We start from the raw sequence: 26,753 nt of genomic DNA on the forward strand, positions 1-26,753 counted from the left end.
GATAGAGGACACATACCTCAATATCATCAAAGCCATCTATGAAAAACCCACCGCAAATATCATTCTCAATGGAGAAAAACTGAAAGCTTTTCCGCTAAGGTCAGGAACACGGCAGGGATGTCCATTATCACCACTGCTATTCAACATAGTACTAGAGGTCCTAGCCTCAGCAATCAGACAACAAAAGGAAATTAAAGGCATCCAGATCGGCAAAGAAGAAGTCAAATTATCACTCTTCGCAGATGATATGATACTATATGTGGAAAACCCAAAAGACTCCACTCCAAAACTGCTAGAACTTATACAGGAATTCAGTAAAGTGTCAGGATATAAAATCAATGCACAGAAATCAGTTGCATTTCTCTACACCAACAGCAAGATAGAAGAAAGAGAAATTAAGGAGTCGGGGCACCTGGGTGGCTCAGTGGGTTAAAGCCTCTGCTTTCGGCTCAGGTCATGATCCCAGGGTCCCGGGATCGAGCCCCACATCTGGCTCTCTGCTCAGCAGGGAGCCTGCTTCCTCCTCTCTCTCTGCCTGCCTCTCTGCCTACTTGTGATCTCTGTCTGTCAAGTAAATAAATAAAATCTTTAAAAAAAAAAAAAAAGAAATTAAGGAGTCAATCCCATTTACAATTGCACCCAAGACCATAAGATACCTAGGAATAAACCTAACCAAAGAGGCACAGAATCTATACTCAGAAAACTATAAAGTACTCATGAAAGAAATTGAGGAAGACACAAAGAAATGGAAAAATGTTCCATGCTCCTGGATTGGAAGAATAAATATTGTGAAAATGTCTATGCTACCTAAAGCAATCTACACATTTAATGCAATTCCTATCAAAGTACCATCCATCTTTTTCAAAGAAATAGAACAAATAATTCTAAAATTTATATGGAACCATAAAAGACCTCGAATAGCCAAAGGGATATTGAAAAAGAAAGCCAACGTTGGTGGCATCACAATTCCGGACTTCAAGCTCTATTACAAAGCTGTCATCATCAAGACAGCATGGTACTGGCACAAAAACAGACATATAGATCAATGGAACAGAATAGAGAGCCCAGAAATAGACCCTCAACTCTACAGTCAACTAATCTTCGACAAAGCAGGAATGAATGTCCAATGGAAAAAAGACAGCCTCTTCAATAAATGGTGCTGGGAAAATTGGACAGCCACATGCAGAAAAATGAAATTGGACCATTTCCTTACACCACACACACAAATAGACTCAAAATGGATGAAGGACCTCAATGTGAGAAAGGAATCCATCAAAATCCTTGAGGAGAACACAGGCAGCAACCTCTTCGACCTCAGCCACAGCGACATCTTCCTAGGAACATCACCAAAGGCAAGGGAAGCAAGGGCAAAAATGAACTACTGGGATTTCATCAAGATCAAAAGCTTTTGCACAGCAAAGGAAACAGTTAACAAAACCAAAAGACAACTGACAGAATGGGAGAAGATATTTGCAAACGACATATCAGATAAAGGACTAGTGTCCAGAATCTATAAAGAACTTAGCAAACTCAACACCCAAAGAACAAATAATCCAATCAAGAAATGGGCAGAGGACATGAACAGACATTTCTGCAAAGAAGACATCCAGATGGCCAACAGACACATGAAAAAGTGCTCCACATCACTCGGCATCAGGGAAATACAAATCAAAACCACAATGAGATATCACCTCACACAAGTTAGAATGGCTAAAATCAACAAGTCAGGAAATGACAGATGCTGGCGAGGATGTGGAGAAAGGGGAACCCTCCTACACTGTTGGTAGGAATGCAAGCTGGTGCAGCCAGTCTGGAAAACAGCATGGAGGTTCCTCAAAATGTTGAAAATAGAACTGCCCTATGACCCAGCAATTGCACTATTGGGTATTTACCCTAAAGATACAAACGTAGTGATCCAAAGGGGCACATGCACCCGAATGTTTATAGCAGCAATGTCCACAATAGCCAAACTATGGAAAAAACCTAGATGTCCATCAACAGATGAATGGATAAAGAAGATGTGGTATATATACACAATGGAATACTATGCAGCCATCAAAAGAAATGAAATCTTGCCATTTGCGACAACATGGATGGAACTAGAGCATATCATGCTTAGTGAAATAAGTCAAGCAGAGAAAGACAACTATCATATGATCTCCCTGATATGAGGAAGTGGTGATGCAACATGGGGGCTTAAGTGGGTAGGAGAAGAATCAATGAAACAAGATGGGATTGGGAGGGAGACAAACCATAAGTGACTCTTAATCTCACAAAACAAACTGAGGGTTGCTGGGGGGAGGGGGTTTGAGAGAAGGGGGTGGGATTATGGACATTGGGGAGGGGATGTGCTTTGGTGAGTGCTGTGAAGTGTGTAAACCTGGTGATTCACAGACCTGTACCCCTGGGGATAAAAATATATATTTATAAAAAATTAAAAATTAAAAAAAAAAAGAAAAGAAATGCGCAGAGGACATGAACAGACATTTCTGCAAAGAAGACATCCAGATGGCCAACAGACACATGAAAAAATGCTCCACATCACTCGGCATCAGGGAAATACAAATCAAAACCACAATGAGATATCACCTCACACCAGTCAGAATGGCTAAAATCAACAAGTCAGGAAATGACAGATGCTGGCAAGGATGTGGAGAAAGGGGAACCCTCCTACACTGTTGGTGGGAATGCAAGCTGGTGCAACCACTCTGGAAAATAGCACAGAGGTTCCTCAAAATGTTGAAAATAGAGCTACCCTATGACCCAGTAATTGCACTACTGGGTATTCACCCTAAGGATACAAACGTAGTGATCCAAAGAGGCACGTGCACCCGAATGTTTACAGCAGCAATGTCCACAATAGCCAAACTATGGAAAGAACCTAGATGTCCATCAACAGATGAATGGATAAAGAAGATGTGGTATATATACACAAGGGAATACTATGTAGCCATTAAAAGAAATGAAATCCTGCCATTTGCAAGGATATGGATGGAACTACAGGGTATTATGTCTAGTGAAATAAATCAATCGGAGAAAGATAACTATCATATGATCTCCCTGATATGAGGAAGTGTAGATGCAGTGTGGGGGACATGGGGGTAGGAAAGGAATAAATGAAACTAGATGGGATCAGGAAGGAGACAAAGCACAAGAGACTCTTAATCTCACAAAACAAACTGAAGGTTGCTGGGGGGAGGGGCGGAGGGGGAGGGTTGTGGGGTTATGGACATTGGGGAGGGTGTGCTGTGGTGAGTGCTGTGAAGTGTGTAAACCTGGTGATTCACAGACCTGTACCCTGGGACTAATAATACATTATATGTTTATTAAAAAATTAAAAATTAAAAAAAATACCTGAAATGGAGATATTTGCAACTCTGAGTGAGGGAAAGCTGGGAGGAGACTGATTTCATAAGTGTATTCACTAATTTTTTACTTCTAAATATATTGTGTCCCTCCAGCACCTAGCACCCACAGACCTGGGAAAACAAATTTTAAACAAACAAAGATTCAGTGTTATTCAAGTCAAAAGATGTATTCTACTTAGTATTTTGAACCAGAACAAGGGTTGAACTTGGTCCAAAGATGACTAAGGCATCCCACCAGTCCTCGAGAAGGCCACAGTGCAGCAGAGTTGACAGACATCTACCCAGAACATAGAAGATAGTGTTCATAAACATTGTAGAGGTACAAACCAGCTGAAATTAGGGTATAACTAGGGAGAAACACGTGACTTAAGGGATCTAGAAAGGCTTTCAAGGACTGTGAAATTTTAACTGGGCTTTCAGCATTCTATTAACACTAGGGAAGTCAAAATCGATGTGGGGAAAAGGGGTAGCTGGCTGGGGAAGCAGTGTGTCAAAGAACAAAGAGCCTGGTTCTTTTCCATGCACCTAAAAGCATAAGCTTCAGTGACAGTCATTACTTAGGTATGATGACTCAAAAGACTTATTTTTACTAAAAAAAAAAAAGTCTAGGAGAGATTCCCTCAAAAATGGTATTACTTTGTGATTTTAATTCAAAGGAGCATTTCCAAATGTGCACCTGTTTAAAGATACACAGTAAAAAAAAAAAAAACAGTGATTTCCCTGATTTCAAGGCAACCTTGGCTCCTCCTCCCAGGCCACACCTGCTGCCATCTGGGCAAGCGTCACCCTGGAACACCCAGGTGCCAGCAGGACCCGAGGCAGGAGTTGCAGCTGTGTGTCCCCAAGGAGGCACCGAGGGAAGCGGGCAAGAGCGTCTCCCACTTCTCAGACACACCAGGATGATTTGGCATTGTCTTTCATCTGCTTGAATCGTTTCCAAAATCACTCATCATTCATAAATAATGAAAATCCCAAAGGTCACAGAGAACCTGGAGGACTGAGAACCAAAAGAAGCAGCTCGCGGTCGGAGTTTGACGAGTGTCTCCGTAACCTGGGGTGTTTCCCATTCAGGCAGGTGACGCAGGCAGGAGCACATCTGGGTCTGGAGCCCCAAGGAGAGGCTGCAGGAATAAATCCTGGCACCTCAGAGAACACAGACTTACAAGAGGCCAACCTCTCAAACTCAGGTGAAAGGTTACGGGATTGTAGAGGGCCCCAAGAAAGGGGTGTGGACAGAGGACAAAGGCCTCCTCCACATGAGATCTTGCTATTTACAGGAGGGCAGGAGAGGCCACAAAGAAGGGCAGCTGGGGAAGGCAGTCGGGAGCACAAAGGACTCTTGAAGACACTGAGACCAAATATCCAAATGGCCCATGGCCAGACCATAGACAAAAAGCACCGACTCCAAACCTCCGTGACCTGCCAGGAAGCCAGTCCCTTCTCTCTACCTGGCCCAGTAAGGCTGCCCACTGTAAGGCAGACTCATAACTCTGTGAATAATGCAGGAAGCCCAACAATAACTTCCGTAATGGTGAAGCCAAAACAGCCAAGAGCTGACTGGTAACTGGCAGCTTTCCTGACTTTTGGTCCCACATCCACCTTAGGATCATCCAGAGAAAGCCAGCAATGCTCCCCAACCCCCACCCCTTGGGATGTGCACCTGCTAGTTAGCCGCCCCCAGAGGCTTCTGCTTGGGGCTCCCCTGAACCTTCCTTTTGCTTCACCAGAAAGTTCTCCCACATGCCTGTCTGTCTTTGTGTCTCTGCCAGACCCAAGAATTAGAGGCTGACTCCCTTGCTAGTGTGAGTTCTGGATAAAGAGCTTATCCTCATTTGGCTGGTTCTCATTTGCTTCCCCGCATGATAGGCGAGCATTTTCAGAAGGCTGGAGTGTTTAGCTGGGTGCGTCCCTGTGCACGGGCTGAGTGAGACAAGACGGGAATGTGTCCCCTGTGCTTGGCAACACGGAGGCCATGGGCACCATGACTTAGCAGGAGCATGGGGACACCAGCCAGATCTGAGTAAGGTGAAGAACTAAGAAGGGCTGGAGAGAGTGGATGCAGCAAACATGGGTGATGATTTTGTAAACACTCTCCCAAGGAAAAGAAAGGGAATTCAGAAAGTAGGGGTGTGGAAATGGGTGGTTTTACAAAGGACCTTTTAGAAGATTCTGGAACATGACTTTCATTGTGTTGGAAATAAGATGGTTTAGAGAGGACTTCCGGTGATGCCAGACACAGAACAAGTGACTGAAGACAGGAGGTCGCGACGCGGTGAGGGGGCAAGGGACCCGGAGCAGGAGTGGGAAGGCGGAGGGGAACTTTCTCCTTCAAAGTGTTGGCAGACGATGTGGGCAGTTGCCAGCAAGAGGAAGACCTGTGGAGAGAGAATCTGCCAAGTGCTTCTATTTTCTTAATGAAGTAGGAGGTAAAGCCACCAGTGGAGGGGGAGCAGGAGGCTCATTGGCAGGAAGCTGTCACAGACAAGGATCAAGGAGCCTGCTGGAAAGTGTGCTGGGATCCCAGCACGGTGGAATGTGGCTGGTGAGGGACCAAACACTTTGGGAGAGTCTGGTGAGCTCAGTTGTTAGATTCCCTCCTTCTGTTTTGTTCACAGGAAGGTCTGCATTGGTGCTAAGTGGGGCTCGGTCCAGCCAGGAGGCAAATATGGGGAAGCAGAAAGGATCTAAACTGCCGGGGGTGGGGGAGGCACATGCCAGGAAGGGAGCCTATTGTCCATCGATGGCAGAGACTCCTCCAAACAAGGAGGAAAGAACTATTGGAAACCAGTCCCAAAATGTGGGGTCTGGCTTCCCAGTGACACAGATGACATTGAGGCGGGGACACCGAAGCAGTTGAGCTGGAAGGGTATAAAATGTAGCTGACATTTGAAATACTGAATGAGGGGATGCTGGAAATGGTGCTCCATGCGTTGAGGATCCCAGCTCCAAGGGGGCGACACGCAGGAAGCTGACGGAGGTGAGCAAAGCCAAGGACAGGGAAGCGGGACGGCTGTGCATGGGAGTAGTCAGAGTATCACAGGCTGGGGCACAGGTGTTGGCTTAGACTTCCAAAGCTCAGGGTGCAGGAAATGTTATAGCATTTTATGGCATTTTTCCCCCTATAAACACACTTGGGTGAGATTCCAGGCTCCAGCGCAGAAGAGGATGAAACTCCCCATCCTTCTTGTCCCATCTGTCCCTTCCAGCTCCAGAGCCACATCAGGACTCCTGCTGCCCCCACCCCTGTGCTGAGTTCCCAGGAGCCCCATCCCTGTGCCTCTCTGCAGGTGCACACACCACATTCCTTCTGAGATCTCATCACATCCTGGCTGCTGCCATCCCCTGCCCCGACAGCTCCCCTCTCCCCTCGCCCTCAGACACACCAGAGTTGCTCCTAAAGACAGTGGGGCTGGAGCTTCTCCTGTGTGGAGGCCAGTGGGGGGCCCCAGGCGACGACTGACAGAGTCGGGTTTCCAGAATAAAACAAGGGAGGAGGGGAAATGTGGGCAGCAGAAGCACGACTTAATGTTTCCATAAATTTTTCTGGGAAAATTCCAAAATTATTCTTGGTGTTTGTGATTATATCTGCCGTATTCTGAGTATAGTAAGTGTATTCCAAAATGTAAATTGACATCTGTTGAAATAAGCGAATAAGGGCATTTTAGGTCTCATTATGACTTTTCGGATGCCTTTACAAAAAGTCTGAGCACACAATGGTTCCATAATCAAATATTATTATTTATTTTAGTTATTCATTACTTTTAGTTCAAGTCATTAAAGAGTAATTTTCTTTCCCACTGACATATTAACAGAAGCAAACAAAAAGGAAATGTGATTTACTTGAAGCTTGTGTTCACTTTAGGATGCGGAGGTAATTACAACGCATGCATTTAATCACTGACGTCCCCCACCAAGGGGGGCCAGGCAGCAGCGGTGTAATTACAAGAACAAAAGCTATTCTCATGGTGTTGTTTATATTGGACCAAATAACAATCCACCAAATCTAGAAACTAAAAGGCAATTTACTTCTCAGGAGGCGTCTGCCTCCCCCATCCCCATCTTTGTGGATTCCTGGGGTTAGTTCATTCTTCTCTGTCCTTTAGAAGGAATTGGACGAGAGTTGTAAATAAAAAGCATGCCCTCAGTACTCCGCCATGGCTTGGTCCTCGGTAAGGCTGTCCCATTGCTGTTCAATCTGCACGGTGCCCCCGTCCTCTGGGGGAGGGTTTGGGGGATCCTGACAGCCTCCAGGGGCTCCCAGAGAACCTTCCAGGTGTCACAGTACCAGGATCATGACGGGTAAAAGGATTGTAACCAGGAGGTGTTAAGCTGTGCCCAATATTCTCTAAAATAAAAGTAATCATCGGAAAATGAATACATACGGTGCAACACTGGGAAGGGCTTTGCAGGGGAGAGGACCAGCACCTATGAGGCCTCTGGGACAGGGAAGAGTCCTGCAGAGCCTGCCTGAGCCCTCTGGACTCCGGTCCAGCTCTGGGTGCTGCTCACAACCACGGAGGGCCCCTCAGACACTGAGCTTCCTTTTAATTAAAAGAATCTTAAGTACTGAATTCTGGAACACTGAAAAGAAATTTCAAAAAATAATAAAATTTTTTAAAAAAGAACCTTAAGCATCAAGAACAATTTAGATTTTCTCTGGTTTAAATGGATACTTGGTGTCCTCCTCGAATCCCAGGGATCATTGGTTCATGCATTGGCCTGACTTTAATTTAGCTCTATTTATGCAGATGGATTTGTTAACAAAGGGTATTTAGTGAGTACTAAAATAGTCTTGCAAAAATAATATAAATAACACACTTCTGAAGTTAACCAGAACCCAAAAAGTAAAATTGTTGCCAATGTACTTTTCTCTCATAATGTCCCCCTTTTACGGACAGGAGCACCAGCTTGGGAAGTCTTCCTTACTTTCCCTGGAAAGTCTCGTATGTGAGTATGAACCTTTTCTTACCCTCTGGGGTGTGTGTCTCTGTGTGTCTGTGTGGTGCCATCATTTCTGACAACCAAACCAAACTGCAGGTAGAAATCCATCCCGTCTCTGCAGAATGTTGGAAACAGCTAGCTCTGGGAGTCGTGCTGGGCGGCTCCGTCAGTGAAACATCCGAGTCTTGATTCGGGCTCAGGTCATGACCTCAGGGTCCTGAGATCGAGCCCTGTGACAGGCTCCACGCTCAATGGAGAGTCCACTTGAGATGCCCTCTCCCTCTCCTTCCCCCTCCTCCCCTCCCCGCATTCATGCAAACGCACCCCCACTCGCTCTCTCCAATAAAGAAGTAAAGGAAACTTATTTAAAAACATGCCTATTTTACATGGCTCTTATGAAGTTAAAGTCAAGAAAGCCAATGTAAATTCTCCATCTTTGTAGGTGTCCTGTGTTAAACCTTAGTTTGCATGGCCTCTCCTTTGCTCAGAGACACACCCCTCGGTTGAGGCTGAGTGGGTTTAGGAATCCAGAACTCTGGAAGAATTCTCCATTAAGTATGTTTTCTTACAAGACAAGGAAAGGATAGCAGCAAGTGTGTGCCCTTGTACTGGGGGCCTCGTAGCCTGTAAAGTTAGGTGAACTGCAAAAGTCTTTGTCTTTGATTGATGTGCTTTGGATGGTCCCAGATTAGCTAAGCCCAGACAACAGCCACCGCCAACCCCATGGCAGCGTCCCAGGACACCTTCCTCCCTCCCGATGCCCCCAGAAGCACTGCTTCCTGCTTCCTCCCACCCACACTTGCGGGTGATGAAGGTGACATCTACCATTTCCGAAGTTTGCAGCCTGTCCCTGTTCCATTATTTCACATTAACACACACAAAGCAACACAAAACCCAAGAGCGTACATGAATGAAAAAGCTGTTCCTGTGTCAAAACAGACTTTTCAAAACCAAAGAAGGATAACGGTAAAAAGAACTGTTTTAATTCAGGTTCCTCATGAGGAAATCCTGCATTCTTGAACGTGAGGCTGAGCACCACCAGACGGAGCTGTCTGTCAGCATGAGCTGGAGATGTTAGAGGAGACGCCCTCAAGCATGTCTAATGCACCATGTGAGTATCGACGACCAGAATATGGATTTTTTCATTATTTTCAAACTATTCTTCCTTCTGAAGAATTATACTTTCAATATCTATGGTATTAGAGTCAGTTAATTAAAGATTATTAATACACGTAAGTTACTTTGTTGGTTAAGACCCAGGGATGAGTCTGTGGTCACCAGAGATTTGTTCCAAGGGAAGTTCTTGCTCATATTGAAAATATAAATGGGCCGGGCCCCAGGGCTCAGTCAGTTCAACATCGGACTCTTGGTTTCAGCTGTGGTCATGATCTCAGGGTCGTGGGATGGAGCCTGATGCCCAGCTCCCCGCTCAGTGTGAGTCTGCTTCTCCCTCTGCCTCTGCCTCTCCCCCAGCCCCTCTGTCAAATGAATAAAATCTTTTTGAAAAATGTGAATGGGGCATGCCTCTGTAAGTGCTACATTGGGAATCATTATTATTGAAATTAATAAAAGTTAACATGGAATTCATAGACCACCAATGAGACTAAAAAATATTTTCAAACTACCTAGTTTTAATGAAACAAACAAAACACTGCATCTGCCTTTTGTGAAAACATATCAAAGAATAGCTTTTTATATCACATTCAAAAATTAATTCTAAATACCAGTTTCTTATGTATTTCTATAATTATTATATATTTGTAAATTTTTTTGATACTTATAAGATTTTTTAATTTGTTTTTTATTTCCAGCATAAACAGTATTCATTATTTTTGCACCACACCCAGTGCTCCATGCAATCTGTGCCCTCTATAATACCCACCACCTGGTACCCCGACCTCCCACCCCCTGCCCCTTCAAAACCCTCAGATTGTTTTTCAGAGTCCATAGTCTCTCATGGTTCACCTCCCCTTCCACTTTCCCCCAACTCCCTTCTCTTCTCTATCTCCCCATGTCCTCGATGCTATTTATTATGCTCCACAAATAAGTTAAACCATATGATAATGTAATTTTTTTATTTTTCAAAAATATGGCAGTGCTCCAGAATTCCAAGAATCAAATGATATTTGTATATTTTGTTACTAGCCCTTTATCAGAAACATGTCTTTGCAAATATTTTTTCCCAGACCATGGTTTGACTTGTCATTCTGTCAAGTGTCTTTCTGTTAGAGAAGAAGTATTTCATTTTAATAAAGTTCCACTGATTTTATATTTATTTCCATGATGTATTTTAAGTTAATATACGTGAAAGGTATGAAGTCTTTCTATAGATTTTTTTTTTTTTTGCATACACATGCATTTGTTCTGGCACCAAAACCCACAGGAAGAGAAAGAGACAATCTGAAAAGGCCTAGGTCTACTGAAGAATTTGAATCAGTCATTAATAATCTACCAAACAGAAAGCATTAAGGCCAGATGGATTCATTGGTGAATTCTACCAAACATTTTAGGGGATAAAATTATGCTTATTCAGTAAAATATCTTCCAAAAAAATAAAACCAAAATGAATACTTGTAAATGTATTCTATGAGGTTATTTTCCTAAAATCAAAAACTTATAAAATATTATTTAAAAAGGAAACATTCAGACAAATATCTTTCATGGGTATAGAAACCAAAGTGTTCAATAAAATATTAGCAAATAAAATCCAATAACATATGAAAAGAACTATATTGCAGGACCAAGAGGGATTTATTTCAGGTATGCAAGACTGGTTTGATGTTAGCAAATTGATGAGTGAAATTCGCCATTTCAACAGGCTAAAGAAGAAAAACTGAATGATCATATCAGTAGATGTGGAAAGAGCATTTGGCAAAGGCATAAAAAATATACAGATTGGAAAAGAAAAAATAAACTCTCTTTTCTCCCAGATGACATGATCATCTATGCAGAGCATCTGAGACAATCAACCAAAAATTCTGGTAAGGAAAAACAATTATGGCAAGATTGCAGGGTATATTTTCATATATAAAAGTTGATTGCTTTCTAATATACCAATAATGTACACTTGGGTTTTAAATTAAAAACACGTCATTTACATTAACACCAAAAGAATGAAATACTTAGGTATAAACCTAACAAAATAGATATAAGATTGACACGATCAAAAGGACATTTACACTACCTGATTTCAAGCTTTACTACAAAGCTGTGATCACCAAAACAGCATGGTACTGGCATCAAAACAGACACATAGACCAATGGAACAGAGTAGAGAGCCCAGATATGGACCCTCAACTCTATGGGCCAATAATCTTCGACAAAGCAGGAAAAAATATACAGTGGAAAAAAGACAGTCTCTTCAATAAATGGTGCTGGGACAATTGGACAGCTATATGTAAAAGAATGAAACTCGACCATTCTCTTACACCGTACATAAAGATAACCTCAAAATGGATAAAAGACCTCAATGTGAGACAGGAATCCATCAGAATCCTAGAGGAGAACATAGGCAGTAATCTCTTCAATATCAGCCACAGCAACTTCTTTCAAGATATGTCTCCAAAGGCAAAGGAAACAAAAGCGAAAACAAACTTTTGTGACTTCATCAAAATCAAAAGCTTCTGCACAGCAAAGGAAACAGTCAAGAAAACAAAGAGGCAACCCACGGAATGGGAGAAGATATTTGCAAATGACAGTACAAAGAAAAGGTTGATATCCAGGATCTATAAAGAACTCCTCAAACTCAACACACACAAAACAGACAATCATATCAAAAAATGGGCAGAAGATATGAACAGACACTTCTCCAGTCAAGACATACAAATGGCTATCAGACACATGAAAAAATATTCATCATCACTAGCCATCAGGAAGATTCAAATTAAAACCACATTGAGATATCACCTTACACCAGTTAGAATGGCCAAAATTAACAAGACAGGAAACAACATGTGTTGGAGGGGATGTGGATAAAGGGGAACCCTCTTCCACTGTTGGTGGGAATACAAGTTGGTGCAGCCACTTTGGAAAACAGTGTGGAGATTCCTCAAGAAATTAAAAATAGAGCTTCCCTCTGACCCTGCCATTGCACTACTGGGTATTTACCCCAAAGATACAGATGTAGTGAAAAGAAGGGCCATCTGTACCCCAATGTTTATAGCAGCAATGGCCACAGTCACCAAACTGTGGAAAGAACCAAGATGCCCTTCAACGGACAAATGGATAAGGAAGATATGGTCCATATACACTATGGAGTATTATGCCTCCATCAGAAAGGATGAATACCCAACTTTTGCAGCAACATGGACGGGATGGAAGAGATTATGCTGAGTTAAATAAGTCAAGCAGAGAGAGTCAATTATCATATGATTTCACTTATTTGTTTGTGGAGCATAACAAATAGCATGGAGGACATGGGGAGTTAGAGAGGAGAAGGGAGTTGAGGGAAATTGGAAGGGGAGGTGAACCATGAGAGACTATGGACTTTGAAAAACAATCTGAGGGTTTTGAAGTGATGGGGGGTGGGAGGTTGGGGTACCAGGTGGTGGGTACTATAGAGGGCACAGATTGCATGGAGCACTGGGTGGTACAAAAATAATGAATACTGTTATGCTGAAAATAAATAAAAAATATTTTTTTAAAAAAGGACATTTAAATAAATGGAGAGATATTTCATCTCCCTTTTACAGGAAGATCAAAAACTGTCAAGATGTCACTTCTCCTTAACTTGGTCTATTGATCCAATGAATCCAGATCAAAACCCCAACAAGTTATTTTCTGGATATTGACAAACGTATTCCAAAGTTCATAAAAAACTGGGAAAGCCAGCACAATATTGAAGGAGAAGAGCAAAGTTGGAGGACTGCCACCACCCAACATCAACACACACTCTAAAATTACAGTAATTAAGATCATGTGGTATTGGCAAAAGAATGGAGGACGAGATCAATGGAGCTAAACAGAGAGCCCAGGAACAGACCCACACAAATACCGTCAACTGATCTTTGACAGAGGAGCAGAGACAAGGCTGCCTCTAACAAATATTAACTTGAAAAGGGTCACAGACCTAAATGTAAAACACACATCTACTTAACAGAGGAGAATAATCCAGGTCATCCAGGGCTGGGCAATGATTTTTAGACACAACACAAAAAGCACACTTCTTGAAGGGAAAAATTGATAATTTGGATTTCACTAAATTAAACACTGCTAGAAAACCACAGACAGTGGGCCTGCAAAATGGTATGGCTGCTTTAGAAGACAGGATGGCAAACTCTTCCAAGATTAAACTTACTCCAGTCATATGATCAGCAATCACACTCTTCACATCTACCCTCAGTAGATGAATGGATAAGCCAAGGCAATATTCAGACAACAGAATAGTATTCCTCAATTAAAAAAAAAATGCTATCAAGCAAAACAAAACAAAAATAAAAACAAAACATAGAGGAACCCTAGAAGTATATTGGTAAGTGTAAGAAGACTGTCTGAAAAGGCTATATTTTACCAACCATATGGCATTGTGGAAAAAGCAAAACTATGAAAATAGTAAAAAGATCAGTAGCTGCCAGGAGCTAAGGACAAGGGAAGGAATGATGAATAGGGAGGTTGCAGGAATTTTTAGGGCAGCCACACTCTGTAGGAGAATATGATGGCGGATACATGACATCATGAATTTGTCAAGGCCTCTAGAATGTACAACACAAAAAGTAAGCCCTAATGTAAATTTAATTAACAACAATGTTTCAATATTGGCCCATCAACTGTAACAAATGTACCACTCATACAACATGTTAAAAATAGGAAAAAGGAGATGGAGGTGTTGTAAGGGTGAGGGGAGTGTATGGGAACTCTGTACATTCTGCTCAGTGTTTCTAGAAACCCCAAAATGCTCAAAAATAAAGTTCTTAAGTTGAAATAATACTGGCAGAGAGAGTTGGAGATTTATATGAAAGTGTTGACTCATGAACATTTACAAGATTTGAACAAAGTGAATTAGTAGTGACTTAGTCTCAGGGGCTTGAGGAGATGTGGGGTCATCTCCCAAGGCTATGGGATTCCTTTTTGAGGTGATGAAAAAGTCCTGAAATTAACTGTGGGAATGATTGCCTTCTCTGTGAATATATTAGAAACTACTGAATTGTGCACTTCGAGCAGGTGCACTGTGCAATATGTGAATCGTATCTCATTGAAGCTGGTGAAATGAAGATTTGTATCATAAAGTTAAACAAGTCACATTTAATAGTTTGTCTCTTGATCTTGATGAAATCCCAATAGTTCATTTTTGCCCTTGCTTCCCTTGCCTTTGGCGTTGTTCCTAGGAAGATGTTGCTGCGGCTGAGGTCGAAGAGGTTGCTGCCTGTGTTCTCCTCAAGGATTTTGATGGATTCCTTTCTCACATTGAGGTCCTTCATCCATTTTGAGTCTATTTTTGTGTGTGGTGTAAGGAAATGGTCCAATTTCATTTTTCTGCATGTGGCTGTCCAATTTTCCCAGCACCATTTATTGAAGAGGCTGTCTTTTTTCCATTGGACATTCTTTCCTGGGAGACAAGCCATAAGTGACTCTTAATCTCACAGAACAAACTGAGGGTTGCTGGGGGGAGGGGGTTTGGGAGAAGGGGGTGGGATTATGGACATTGGGGAGGGTATGTGCTTTGGTGAGTGCTGTGAAGTGTGTAAACCTGGTGATTCACAGACCTGTACCCCTGGGGATAAAAATATATGTTTATAAAAAATAAAAAATTAAAAAAAAATAGTTTGTCTCTTGTCAGAGTGCATGCTCCAAGGTCTTAACATCTGACTTCTTACCAGAAAGTCAATACTGTTTAAAAGTATAAAACTCCAGAGTGAATGTCCATGTTTTACTGATTTCAGTGAAGGTTAGGAGAATCAGAGGGGCAGAGACCCTTAAACATTTTCCTTCCAGACCATGAATGGTTTCAATACAATTTTTAAGTGTCATTGTTAATGCCAAGGAAACTGTATGAAATGTTAATTTGGGCTGAAGTTTTGAGCATTTATCTTAGAATAAAAACAATTACAGTAATCCCCCACCCCACCCCCAAGTACACACAGGCAGAAGAACAAATCCTCCTTTTGGAGCTACCAGCTCAGCTGAACACCACTCCAAAGAAGGGAATACAAAAGATAAGAGCACCGTACAAACAGCCAGCACTGCCATCAGCCAGTCACAGTGGTGGCTCTGTCCTCAGAAGTACTGGGAAGAATGAAAGAAGAGATGGATGTCCAGATTACCGGGATTCACAAAATAAGCTTTGTGTTATGTGGAGGGCTTGCCCAGAAAAGAAATGAGACATCAGAAAGAAGAAACGTGAGAGCCATAGAGAGAGGAAGAATGTTTGGAAAATTATTTCTCCCAATTATTGTATCTGGCTGTTTAATTCTATGGCATGATTCTGGCAGTTTGCACTGTATTGGGGACAACGCACTCTGACATAAGCAAAATTGAATTAGCATGATTCTTTTATATGAAAGTTGTCTTATAAAAGAGTTTAAGATCTAAAACTGATAATATGATTACTTGCTGATGATTTTTAAATATCACATGGGAACCTAAATTCTAATAAGGATGTTTAGACAGCAGGTGTTTTGAGGTGATCTGTACCCTTTTATAGTCTCCTGTTCATCTCCATATCAAGTGAAAACCACATTTCCGTGTACTCTTCAGCTGTATAGGACACACACACGCACCCGAGCATGCACACGCGCACACACACACATACACACACATGTTGGGATTAAACCTTAGGTCCTGGGGGACTTGGTGTAAACTTGAAGACCCACACATAGATGGTTTGGGGGCATGAATCAATTACCTGTTTGAATTTAAGAGACTAAGATAACCACTGGCAATGATGTCACTGAGAGGATGTCCATGCTGGACATGTCTCCCATGTAAGTTCCACAGGTGTAACTTCACCCAAACGTTATGAGGAAGACATTCAACCACCTGACCACAAAGCTCTGGTACCATAAACTTTAGCTGCATTCGTCAAATGTATTACCCTACAAACATTTGTACAGACCACTGCATTTCAAAAGCACATTTTAAAAAGCTTTCTTATTACATGTGCATATTGATCAATTATTTATTTTCTGAAAGGGATGGAAGAATTTCTGCATGGAAGTGCAGGCCTTATTTTTTTCTTGGACATGTTGGAACAGGCACTGTAGACTAAAATTGGTACTGCTCGTGCATGGACAGTCCACACCAGGCAAAATGCAGAGTTTCATACGTTTTTATGTCTCATAATCCATAAAAATTGACATGAGGTAACTGGAAGGTAAACAAAAAATATTAACTAAATTAGGTTTGTAACACACTGAACATTATCTATTAGCATATATGTGAAGAAGACTGACTCGCATAGGTAGTATTTCCAGGGAAAAGACTCATACATAATGTTTTACAGAATAGAATAAAATTATTTTGATAACACATGTGTGTATTAGCCAAAATCCATTTCTAAATCTTTATTCTATTCACCAGACTCACTACTCTTCTTCCAAAAAGATATTTCCGTGTAGAGTCAATAAGGCTCAGTTCTTGAAATGTGTACATTACCTGTGTAGAAGAAATGAAGGTGCATTATATGCCATAGTCACCAATTTAAATTCATGTTTCATCCCATAAAGCGGACTGCATCGCATTACATAATATTCCATAAGTATGAAATATGAAAAATTAGAAATTTGTTTATCTAGATGATACAACTGACCATGAGGAATGACCTGAATTATTACGAATATTTCAAAAAGACAAATGGCGGCCTCCTGGTCTCCGGCCCGGAGGAGCCGAGAGCCCAGGGCCGCACTCCTCAGTGCGCCCTCAGAGAACAGCGCCCAGTTACTCCCGTCTGCCTGACCTCCGGCCGCGCTCCGAGCTCTCCGAGCCTGCGACCAGTTCAAGGTAACACCGAGCTGTGAGCTTACTGCCGGCTCTGTCTCTGTAGCCGGCTTTCCCGTTCCAATACCCGCAAGCTCTGCGACACTCAGACACCCCCGATCCTTCTGTGACCCTGCGGGACCTGAGGCCACGCTGAACCCGCGTGGGCTTCGCCCCGGTTTAGCCTCTGGAGCGATGTCCCTCAGCGGAACAGACTTTTAAAAGTCCTGATTTTGTGCACCGTTGCTCCGCCGCTTGCCGGGAGCCGGCCCCTCCCCCCGGGGTCTATCTTCCCGTCGCTTTGGATTCACTTCTCCGCCGGTCCTACCTTTCAGAAAGTGGTTGTTTTTCTGTTTCCAGAATTGCTGTTCTTCTTCTCTTCGATCTGCCGATGGATTTTCAGGTGTTGGCAATCTTTAGATAAGCTATCTAGCTGATCTCTGGCTAGCTGAAGCAGTCTCAGCCTGTTACTTCTCCGCCATCTCAAAAAGAAAGATCATTTATAAAGCCTTTTTCTTTTTTTTTTTGCTGCTAAACATTTTATTTATTTATTTATTTATTAAATTAAATTTATTTATTTTCAGCATAACAGTATTCATTATTTTTTTTATCACACACAGTGCTCCATGCAATCCGTGCCCTCTATAATACCCACCCTTTTTCATCCAAAGTCCAGATCTTACAATATGGATAATCTTCATTTAACATGTTTTTAGTTTCCTGCTTTCCTTTGAGAAAAAATAGATAAGAAATTCCTCAAAGGAAAAACAAGGAAATGAAACAAAACCAAAACAACACACAAGTTAATCCAGTGTATGTTAGGCCTTGTTTTACTAGATCTTACTTAATTTAAAATCAACTTGAAATCTGCTGTAATATGTACTGCTTAATTAAGTAAAAGCAATTAGAGAAGTCATGTTTCAAGTAGAGGTGTGCCCAGCCATTCTGGTAATTCTATTTAAAGATGCATTGAGACAATACCTGAGATTCCTGAATAGAATTAAATTCAAGGAGTTCTGGCTAACAAGAAGGTCACTTCTAATAGCTTGTGTCCAGTCCTATAAACACCAATTCAAAATACTGCATGCTAGAGATCTTTGGATTGAATTTTGCATCAACTTTTGCAAGCATAATACTGCAACTTTTAGGCCCAGCAAAATATAAAGGAAGCAAATAAACCTCTATTCAACAGGGATTTTTTATAAAAATTTTTAGTCACAACACTGAAAAGAAATTTTAAAAATAAATAAAAATTTTTTTAAATGTCAAAATCTTGAATTTTAGGAAGATTTTGAAATCACTTGATGTTTTGATAAATAAATACACTGATACAAAATCTGACAAAAAATTTTAGTCACAAAAATAATACAGGTACATAGTTTAAAAAGTCAACTAGCACCAAAATGGCTACTCTGACCATCAGCTTTTCACAGCAAGTGTGCCACCTTGGACAAGTCATTTAACCTCTCCGTCGGCTCCACATCTGTAAAGTGGGGTAATAATGCATCAAACGCAAAGGGAGGCTGAGAGGATTCAAGCAGTGAAGGACTCAGGACATCCAGCCACAGCAAGTGGCTCCTGCGACCCGCCATTGTTGTCAATGTTCCCGCTGTCAGCAGTGACCCTGTCGACTCCCTCTAAGTAGCCCCCATCTCGCTTGGAATGGGCCTTGAGTTTCTTCTCTCACTGTGGGAAGCGTGTAAAGAATCATCTCCGCCCCAAATCCTCACCTGACTCAAGTCATGGGTGTTGCAGTGTCATACTTAACAGCGAAGTTTTGTGCCAGAGCCTCCTCCGGTGAAGAAGGACAGATGGCAAAAATCAGACACCACAGAGGCAGCTGTGAGAGCAGGATCCCAGGACCCCACCCACACAGCCTTTAATGAGAAGGATTTTTGTTCCAGGGAGAGGCTGGTGTTCCCTGGAGATAGAGTTTCAGGCTCAGTTCCTGAAAATAGATAATTCAATGGCATTACAGACTTCCCAACTGAGGATAGGGAAGGTGTATATGAAAATGCCCTTGGGACATGACTGAAATTCTCTGCAGCCCTTTGATGTCCTTCAGGTTCCTGAGGTGTTCATCAAAACCCCAGAGCCACAGAACTCCTTTTTGTTCCCATCATTGTCCCACTCAACTTCTGTTTTAACTTACAGATATTGAGGACATACGCCGTGATTTTCTCAATCGTGAAACTGCGAGGCCGGCCCCAAATCGCAACCCTGGTAAACCCCGGACTATAGATGCTGCACTTCCTTGTGGCAGGAAGGGTTCTTAGCTACAAACAACATAATGTGACAATTTTTCTTCATAAAAGGAGGGTTTAGTAAAGGATACAGTGAGCTCACAGAACCAGCGGGGAGCTGAAGGGCTTTGCTTGGGAGATGAGTAGAGACCAAACACCCTGAGTCAGAGTTGGTGGGGTACAGGGGCAGAAGGGCCATGGTAGTATCTTGGGGAGAGCCTGCCACCCCCCCTTATCTTTGCCCAGTTAGCGCCAACCCGGAGCTATTTTTAACTTTTTGAGGAGTGTCCCCCACTGCGGAGTACACAGCCAAAGAACTGACCTCAAGGTCTCATAAAGATGTCTGCACTCCTGCACTATTCACCACTGGGAAGACACAGAAACAGCATAAAGGACACCCAACAGAAGGATGGATGGAGATTCAGGGTGTGTCTATCACCGGATGCCAATCTGCCTTCACAAGAAGGAAGTTCTGCCATTTGTGACAACCTGGGAGAGTGTGAGGGACAGCCTGCTAAGTGAACTAAGCCACACCCAGGGGGACGAAAAACAGCACAATCTCATGTGCTTGAGGAATCTCGAATAGTCAGACTGAGAGAAGCAGAGGGTGGGATGGTGGAGGCTGGAGGCTGGGAATAGGTGGAGAGACGAAGAGGATTTAGTCAAGGGCACAATGTTCAGGGCCGCCTGTTGACTTAGGCCTAGAGATTGCTATACCGTGTTGTGCCTACGATTAAATACGGTGCATTCAAAAATTTGCTAAGGGCTCGATCTTAGGTCAAGTGTTCTTTTTTTCCTAATTCTACTTTTTATTTTTCAATTATGCTTGGTTAGCCAACATAGAGTACATCATTACTTTTTGATGTAGTGTTCAATGATTCATTAGTTGTGTATAACACCCAGGGCTCTTATCACAAAATAAGAATAAAAAGCAAAGACGGTGAGAGGGGAAAAAAAAACAAAAACAAAAAAAGTCACCCCAGGACAGAACGTGAGCTACCCCCCCCCCACACACACACACACATACACCTGGAGGGGGACTGAAGTGACGTTCATAGTGGCAGGCAGCATGTTGATTCTCAATAGGAGATCACATCTGGGGAATTTCCTCCAAGCCAGGAGGCGGGTGGGGGCTGGACAGTCAAAAAAAAACAAGCATGGCTTCCTCACATTCATACACATTCTTATACACTCTTAGAAATTATAATTGTTCTTGGTTAACATGGTATAGTTATCTTTCAAACAGTAAAGACTGCAACACCTCTGTGTCCTGCCCCAGTCCAAGCATCACTGGGAACCACCCAATTCTTTCCTCCAAGATGGCTGCAGGCACATCTCCATCCTCTGAAACCCACGGAGTAATGGTGGGTTTAACCGTCCCCCGAGGAAGTGCTTACATAAGTGGTTTAACAAAGCAAGAGGAGGCCAAGGGTAGTTACTTCTGGAGCAAGGAAGGAAATGTGAGTCAGCATGTGCTTCTGCAACAGTCCTGGCATTATGACATGATGCCCTTCAGTTGTTCCCTGCCCCATGCTCACTTCGCTCCCAGGTAGCACTTTGCTCATCGCCTTCTTTACCCAGTGACCTAAACCAGACCTCCATTTCTGGGGTCGCTGAGACCTTCATAGTCCAGCCAGTGTGGTATTGCTGCTACCTCATTGATTTTGATAAGATATAGAATGTAAGGAGGCTAAGACCCAGGACCCCCTGATAACTGGAATGGGTGCCTTCTGCCCCATCCCATGACCCTTTTCCCCCCAACTTGCCCAGGGATTTGCAGAGACCGGGATACCAGAAAGCAGTCTCAGCCTCCATGCAGTGGGGCCACTGTTGTGCCTGCTGATGGAAGCAGACCTCCCACAAGTCTGACAATGTCCAAATCCAGGGTCCTCAACTCAGTGGCAAGAAGAAAAGTACTCGTGAGCATGTGATCACACGGTTCATAAGTGAAAGCAACAGCGGTTGCTAGTTCAAGTCGTAACCAGGTCCTATAAAATAGTATGCCAAAGGATCAGCCAGGACGCAGCCCGGGGCACTGACAGTCCAGCTTAGCGGCCCTGGACATGACCCCATCCCCCATCCAGCCAGCAGGGCCACTGTCCCCACATGCTCCAGTAGCCACCAGAGAAGTCTACTGTCACCATGACAAAATGCCGCTGATCCTTTATTTGCCTCGCATATTCCCAATCACGTCTTGGGTTGGGGCATCACGTTTGCTGAGCGTAAGACTTGTGCCTCCTAGCTGGCCATCAGAAGTGCCAACAAGGTAGGATCTGTCCCCTCATCCATTACCAGCATGAAGTCCTGTCTCCAGAATATAACAGTCGGTCGTGCAGTTAGCAAGTTCATTCCTGATTCCCAAACAGTCCACAGAAGCAAGCAGGGAAGCACTTCCGGCCATGTGCTCTCAATTTTCTTCTTAGTACCGATGAGACAGACTCCAAGGGGCTCACGTGGTTCATTCCCTGTAGAACTGGAATTAAGATCACACCCTGAGAACATGTGAACACCACACAAGCTGGTTATTCAGGTCATGTTGCAAAAACGGAATCCTTATAGGGTTTTCTTCTGTGACAGTTGGCAGAGAAAAAGCACATGGAAATAGCTCCCTGCATCTCCACCTGAGCTCATGAAAAGCACTTGGACAGCCAGACAACTGCAGGTAGGTATTTTAGGGAAGGTACTCAAAATAGGAAAGAGTAATCCTCCCCCATATTAGGTCAAGCAGAGTTTCCTTTCTAAGCTACTTTTTAAGTAATTTTGATCCCCCTAAGAAGTAGTGGGACAGAATCATAGCGTATGTGAGCCAAATGGGCTCTGGGCCCAGCCGGTCATGACACAGATGGAGGGCACAGCCTCGGAGGCCAGCTGCCCAGTGGGCTCGTCCCAGACCTGGTTTCCAGACACTGTCTCAGGCCCACACTGATCCAATGCTCACTGCTTGCCCAGCATCACATTAGAGGTTACAGAGACATAACAGTCCCCTATCCTGCCCTGTTACGGAAGGTATTATCGTGACTTTATTAGTGGGAATGCATTAAAACAGCATTTTTTTAAAAAAAAGATTTTATTTTTTTATTTGAGAGAGAAAGAGAGCATGAGTGGGGAGAGGGATAATTAGGCTTCCCATCGAGCAGGGAGCCCGATGTGGGACTTGATCCCAGGACCCCAAAATCATGACCTGAGTCAAAGGCAGGTGTTTTAACTGACTGAGCCCCCCAAGTGTCCCCAAAAGGGCACTTTTAAAGTAAATCTTCCCAAATGTAAATATGAACATGTGAATGTTTTCGGTTTTGAGCACTCAGTAACTCTGAGTTACTGAAGGGGTACACTTAAAGTGGGGGGGGGGGAATGATGCTCTCCTTTCTCCATAAAAATGTGTCTCAGAATAACTGGGCTTACAAAATCTTGGAATACAAAGGCTAGTGATGAAAAATATGTGATTGAGATCGCTCCAATTAGAGACTTCTAAAATATTTTTCTTTCTTCTGACTAAAGTATTTTAAGCTGCAGAGAAGCTTGTTAGCTGTAATGGGACTCATTGAGGGCTGATTCTTGGGAGAGAGACAGACCCAACCTGCTGTCAAGCACGTGTGTGGGGGACGCTGTCCGCAGCCCCAAATCTGGCAGAGCGCACACAGCGGTGAAGCCGGTGTGTGAGGACACAGGGGGACGTAGGGGGAGGAATAGAGGGTGGCTCTCAGGGAAGATCACAGGTCAGGGACTGAGTAGTCGTGGACTTGACGTAGTCCCCAGTCCTGGGCAAACTTGGAAATGTCACAGAATCTCTTCAGAATCTCTCAGAAAATGTCTCACCATGCAGGCTCAATTCTCCACCAGGTCTGCAGCTCTGTTTCCAGGACTGAATCCATTAACCTCAATTTACTCTGTAAACTTTTTATATTATTCATTAAATCTCAGAAGCATTGCACTTGTCAGTTAACTTGACATCAGAGCTCTGCAAAATTGCCTAAATTAATAAAAAATTTCATATGGCATGATATCGTGTATCTTAAGAGAGTGCTTTTCTGTCTGAACATTACTCATTGATTACTAGATTTATGTGCACATGGTTAACCTGTCTCAAAAGTGAACTAATATTATTCAGCATAGTAATATTTCTAATGCAGTGGGTCAAATGTTACAATAAATTCTCCCTGAAATATAGTCTCCTTATAAAAATCGTGCTTCTCTTATTATGTTACCAATGATAAAATGACTGCCTCAAAGTTGAAATGTCTTGAACAAGTGAGCATTCTCAAAAAAAAAAAAGAAAGAAAGAAAAAGACTTCTATATAGACTTATTCTTATTTCAGCACATTACTTTTTACAATGTTTTGTTTTGAAATAATTAGAGATCACCAGAAAGCTGCAAAAGTAGAACAAAGAGGCTCGATGTAATCTTCATTCAGTTTTCCCAACTGGTTACATCTTACTAACAATAGAACACTGTCAGAACCAGGAGACTGACATTTTTACAACACACAGATGACGCGTGTTGCCTTCACTGAAATCTGGATACACACTTGATCCATCACCACAAAGAGCTTCCCCTGCCTCCCTTTCCCAGTCGCACACCTCCTCCTCAGCCCACCCCATCCACCAGCCCTACAAACTGGCACTCACTCATCTCCTTTTTTTTTTTTTGCCATTTCTTCATTTCAAGAATGCTATATAAATGTACTCATTCACTATGTGCCCTTCAAAAGCCAACTCTAAGATGAGCTTTTTTCATTCAGCATCGTGTCTTTGAGATCCGTCAGAGTACATGCACGCAGCAACTGTCCATGCATTTGACTGTGGAATAGAGGTCCACACAGTATCGATACACTATGCTTTGCTTAACCATTCACTTATTCTGAAAAGTTTCTTAAAAATTTAGTTGATTCCAGTTTACAGCTATTAAAAATGAAGCTGCCATAAACAATGACATGCCAGTGGATGCAGGGATTTAAGCTGTAATTTCACTTGGACGGATGCCTAGGTGTGAAATCACCAACACAAACCTCACTTGGACGTGGTGTATAATTTTTTTGCTATATTGTCAATTTTACTTGCTAAGGTTTTATTAAGGATTTGTACATCTATGTTTATGAGCACTATGGATCTACAGTTTTCCTGTACAGTCTGGGTTTTTTAAAAATCATATTTAAATTTCATTTAGTTAACATGTAGTGTTATGTTAGTTTCAGGTGTGCAGTGCAGTGATTCAACATTCCCATACAACACCTGGTGCTCATCACAAGTGCACGCCTTCATCCCCACCCCTGCTTCCCCCATGCACACCAACCTCTCCCTTCCGGTGACCATCCCTATGCTCCCCAGATCATATCCCTGCTTCCCCCACGTACCCCAAACTCTCCCCTCTGGTGACCATCCATGTGTTCTCCAGAGTGAAGAGTCTGGTTCTCAAATCAAGGTAATACGAGCTGTATAAGATGAATTGGGAACTATTCCCTCTTCAACTTTCTGGAAGGGGTTTTGTAGATTGGTGCTACTTCTTCTATAAATATTGGTAGAATTCTCCAGTGAAAACATCTGGGCCAGGAGGTTTTGGTTTTGGAAGTTTCTTCAGTTATGGATTAAATGTCTTTAATATTTCAGGCTTTTCAAATGATATGTCCTATATTGGATGAGTTGTGCAAACTTCTCGTTTATGTTCAGATTTTATTAAGAATTGGTCTATTTTCTCTAAATTATCAAATGTATGTGGGTGGAGTCATTCACAGAATTTTCTTACTACCATTGTCATGTCTTCAGGGTCTGTAGTGATGTCCCAAATTCCAGATATGGTTAAATTGAGAGCGCTCTCTCTTTCTTTCTTTCTCTGTCTTTTCACCAGTTACTAGAAGTTTGTCAATTTTACTGATCCTTTCAAAGAATCAGCTAATTTTCTTTGCTTTTCTCTATTTTTCTTTTTTCTATCTTATTCATTTCTGCTTGTATTATTCCCTTCCTTCTGCTTGCTTTGGTTTTATTTCGCAACTATTCCTGTGGTTATTCCCCCACTTCTAGAAGGTATATTTGGAATCAACATAACTTAGCAGCTAGCAGAATCCTTACCTTTGTCCCCTGACCTGGGGAGTGACTCTACAGCTGCAGGAGAGACCAAGTGGGAACCATTAGAACCATTGCATCTATCTAGGAAAGTAGAAAAGCAAGAGAACCACTACATTCCTGGAGGGACTGGGGGGTCTGCACACCCATCAAGGACATTCTATGTGCCTTGGAGAATGGCAGTGGATTATTGTATCCTTAACGAGGCAATGATTCTCTAAGGCAGCTGCTGTGGCAGATGTGGCTTCATCGCATGAGTGATTTCCCACATGCTCTGGTACCCAGTAGGCAGCCATTCATCCAGCCAATGTCTCTATCTCCATACCTGTCCATCAGACCCACACCAGGGGCAGATTTCTCAGCTGGCAAGGCCAATGATGCATCTTCACTGTCCTACCTCAGGGCATATCAACTATCCAACCTCATTTAGTTCTCAGGAGTCTCGATGGCCTCTACCTTCCACAAGACATCTCACTAGCCCATTATGCTAATGACATTATGTTTACTGAACCTCATGAGAAACAAGTAGTAACTTTACTACTCTAGATTCACATGAGACCTTTGTGTGTCAGAAGTGGGAAATAAATGGGACAAAATGCAGAGGCCTTCTACCTCGGTGAGATTTCTAGAGGTCCAGTGGTGTGGGGTGTGATGAGAGATCCCGTCTCAGATGAAGGCAAGTTGTTATTATATCTGACTCCTCCCACAACCCTGAAAGAGGTGTGATACCTGGTGGCCTTCTTTGGATTATGGAGGCTACATGTTCCTCGTTTGAGTTTGTGACTCATACTTTGTTGCTGAGCCACACAAAAAGCTGCTATTTTGGAGTGAGACCCAGAACAAGAGAAGGGTCTGCGGGAGGTCCAAGCTGCTGTCTGAGCCGGTTGGCTGCTTGGGCCTGTGATGCTCCATTTGGGCCATATGGTGTTTGAAGAGCCAGGGTCAGATAGGGTTGCTGTTCAGAGCCTTTTGAAGGCCCTTCTAGGTGCATCAAAGAACAGGCCTTGAGGATTTTGGAGCAAGGCCCTTCTATCATCCACTAGATAACTTCTCTCCTTCTGAGAAACAGCTCTTTGCCAGCTTCTGGGCCAAGAGACTAAACACTGGACTATGACCACTAAGTTACCAGGTGACCTCAGCTGCCCACCATGAACTGAGCACTACCTTACTTATGAAGCCACAAAGTGGGGCTTGCACAACAGCACCCCATCATCCAAAGGGAGTAGCATATATA

This window comes from Mustela erminea, chromosome 11, assembly GCF_009829155.1.
Source record: "Mustela erminea isolate mMusErm1 chromosome 11, mMusErm1.Pri, whole genome shotgun sequence".
Classification (NCBI taxonomy): Eukaryota; Metazoa; Chordata; class Mammalia; order Carnivora; family Mustelidae; genus Mustela; species Mustela erminea.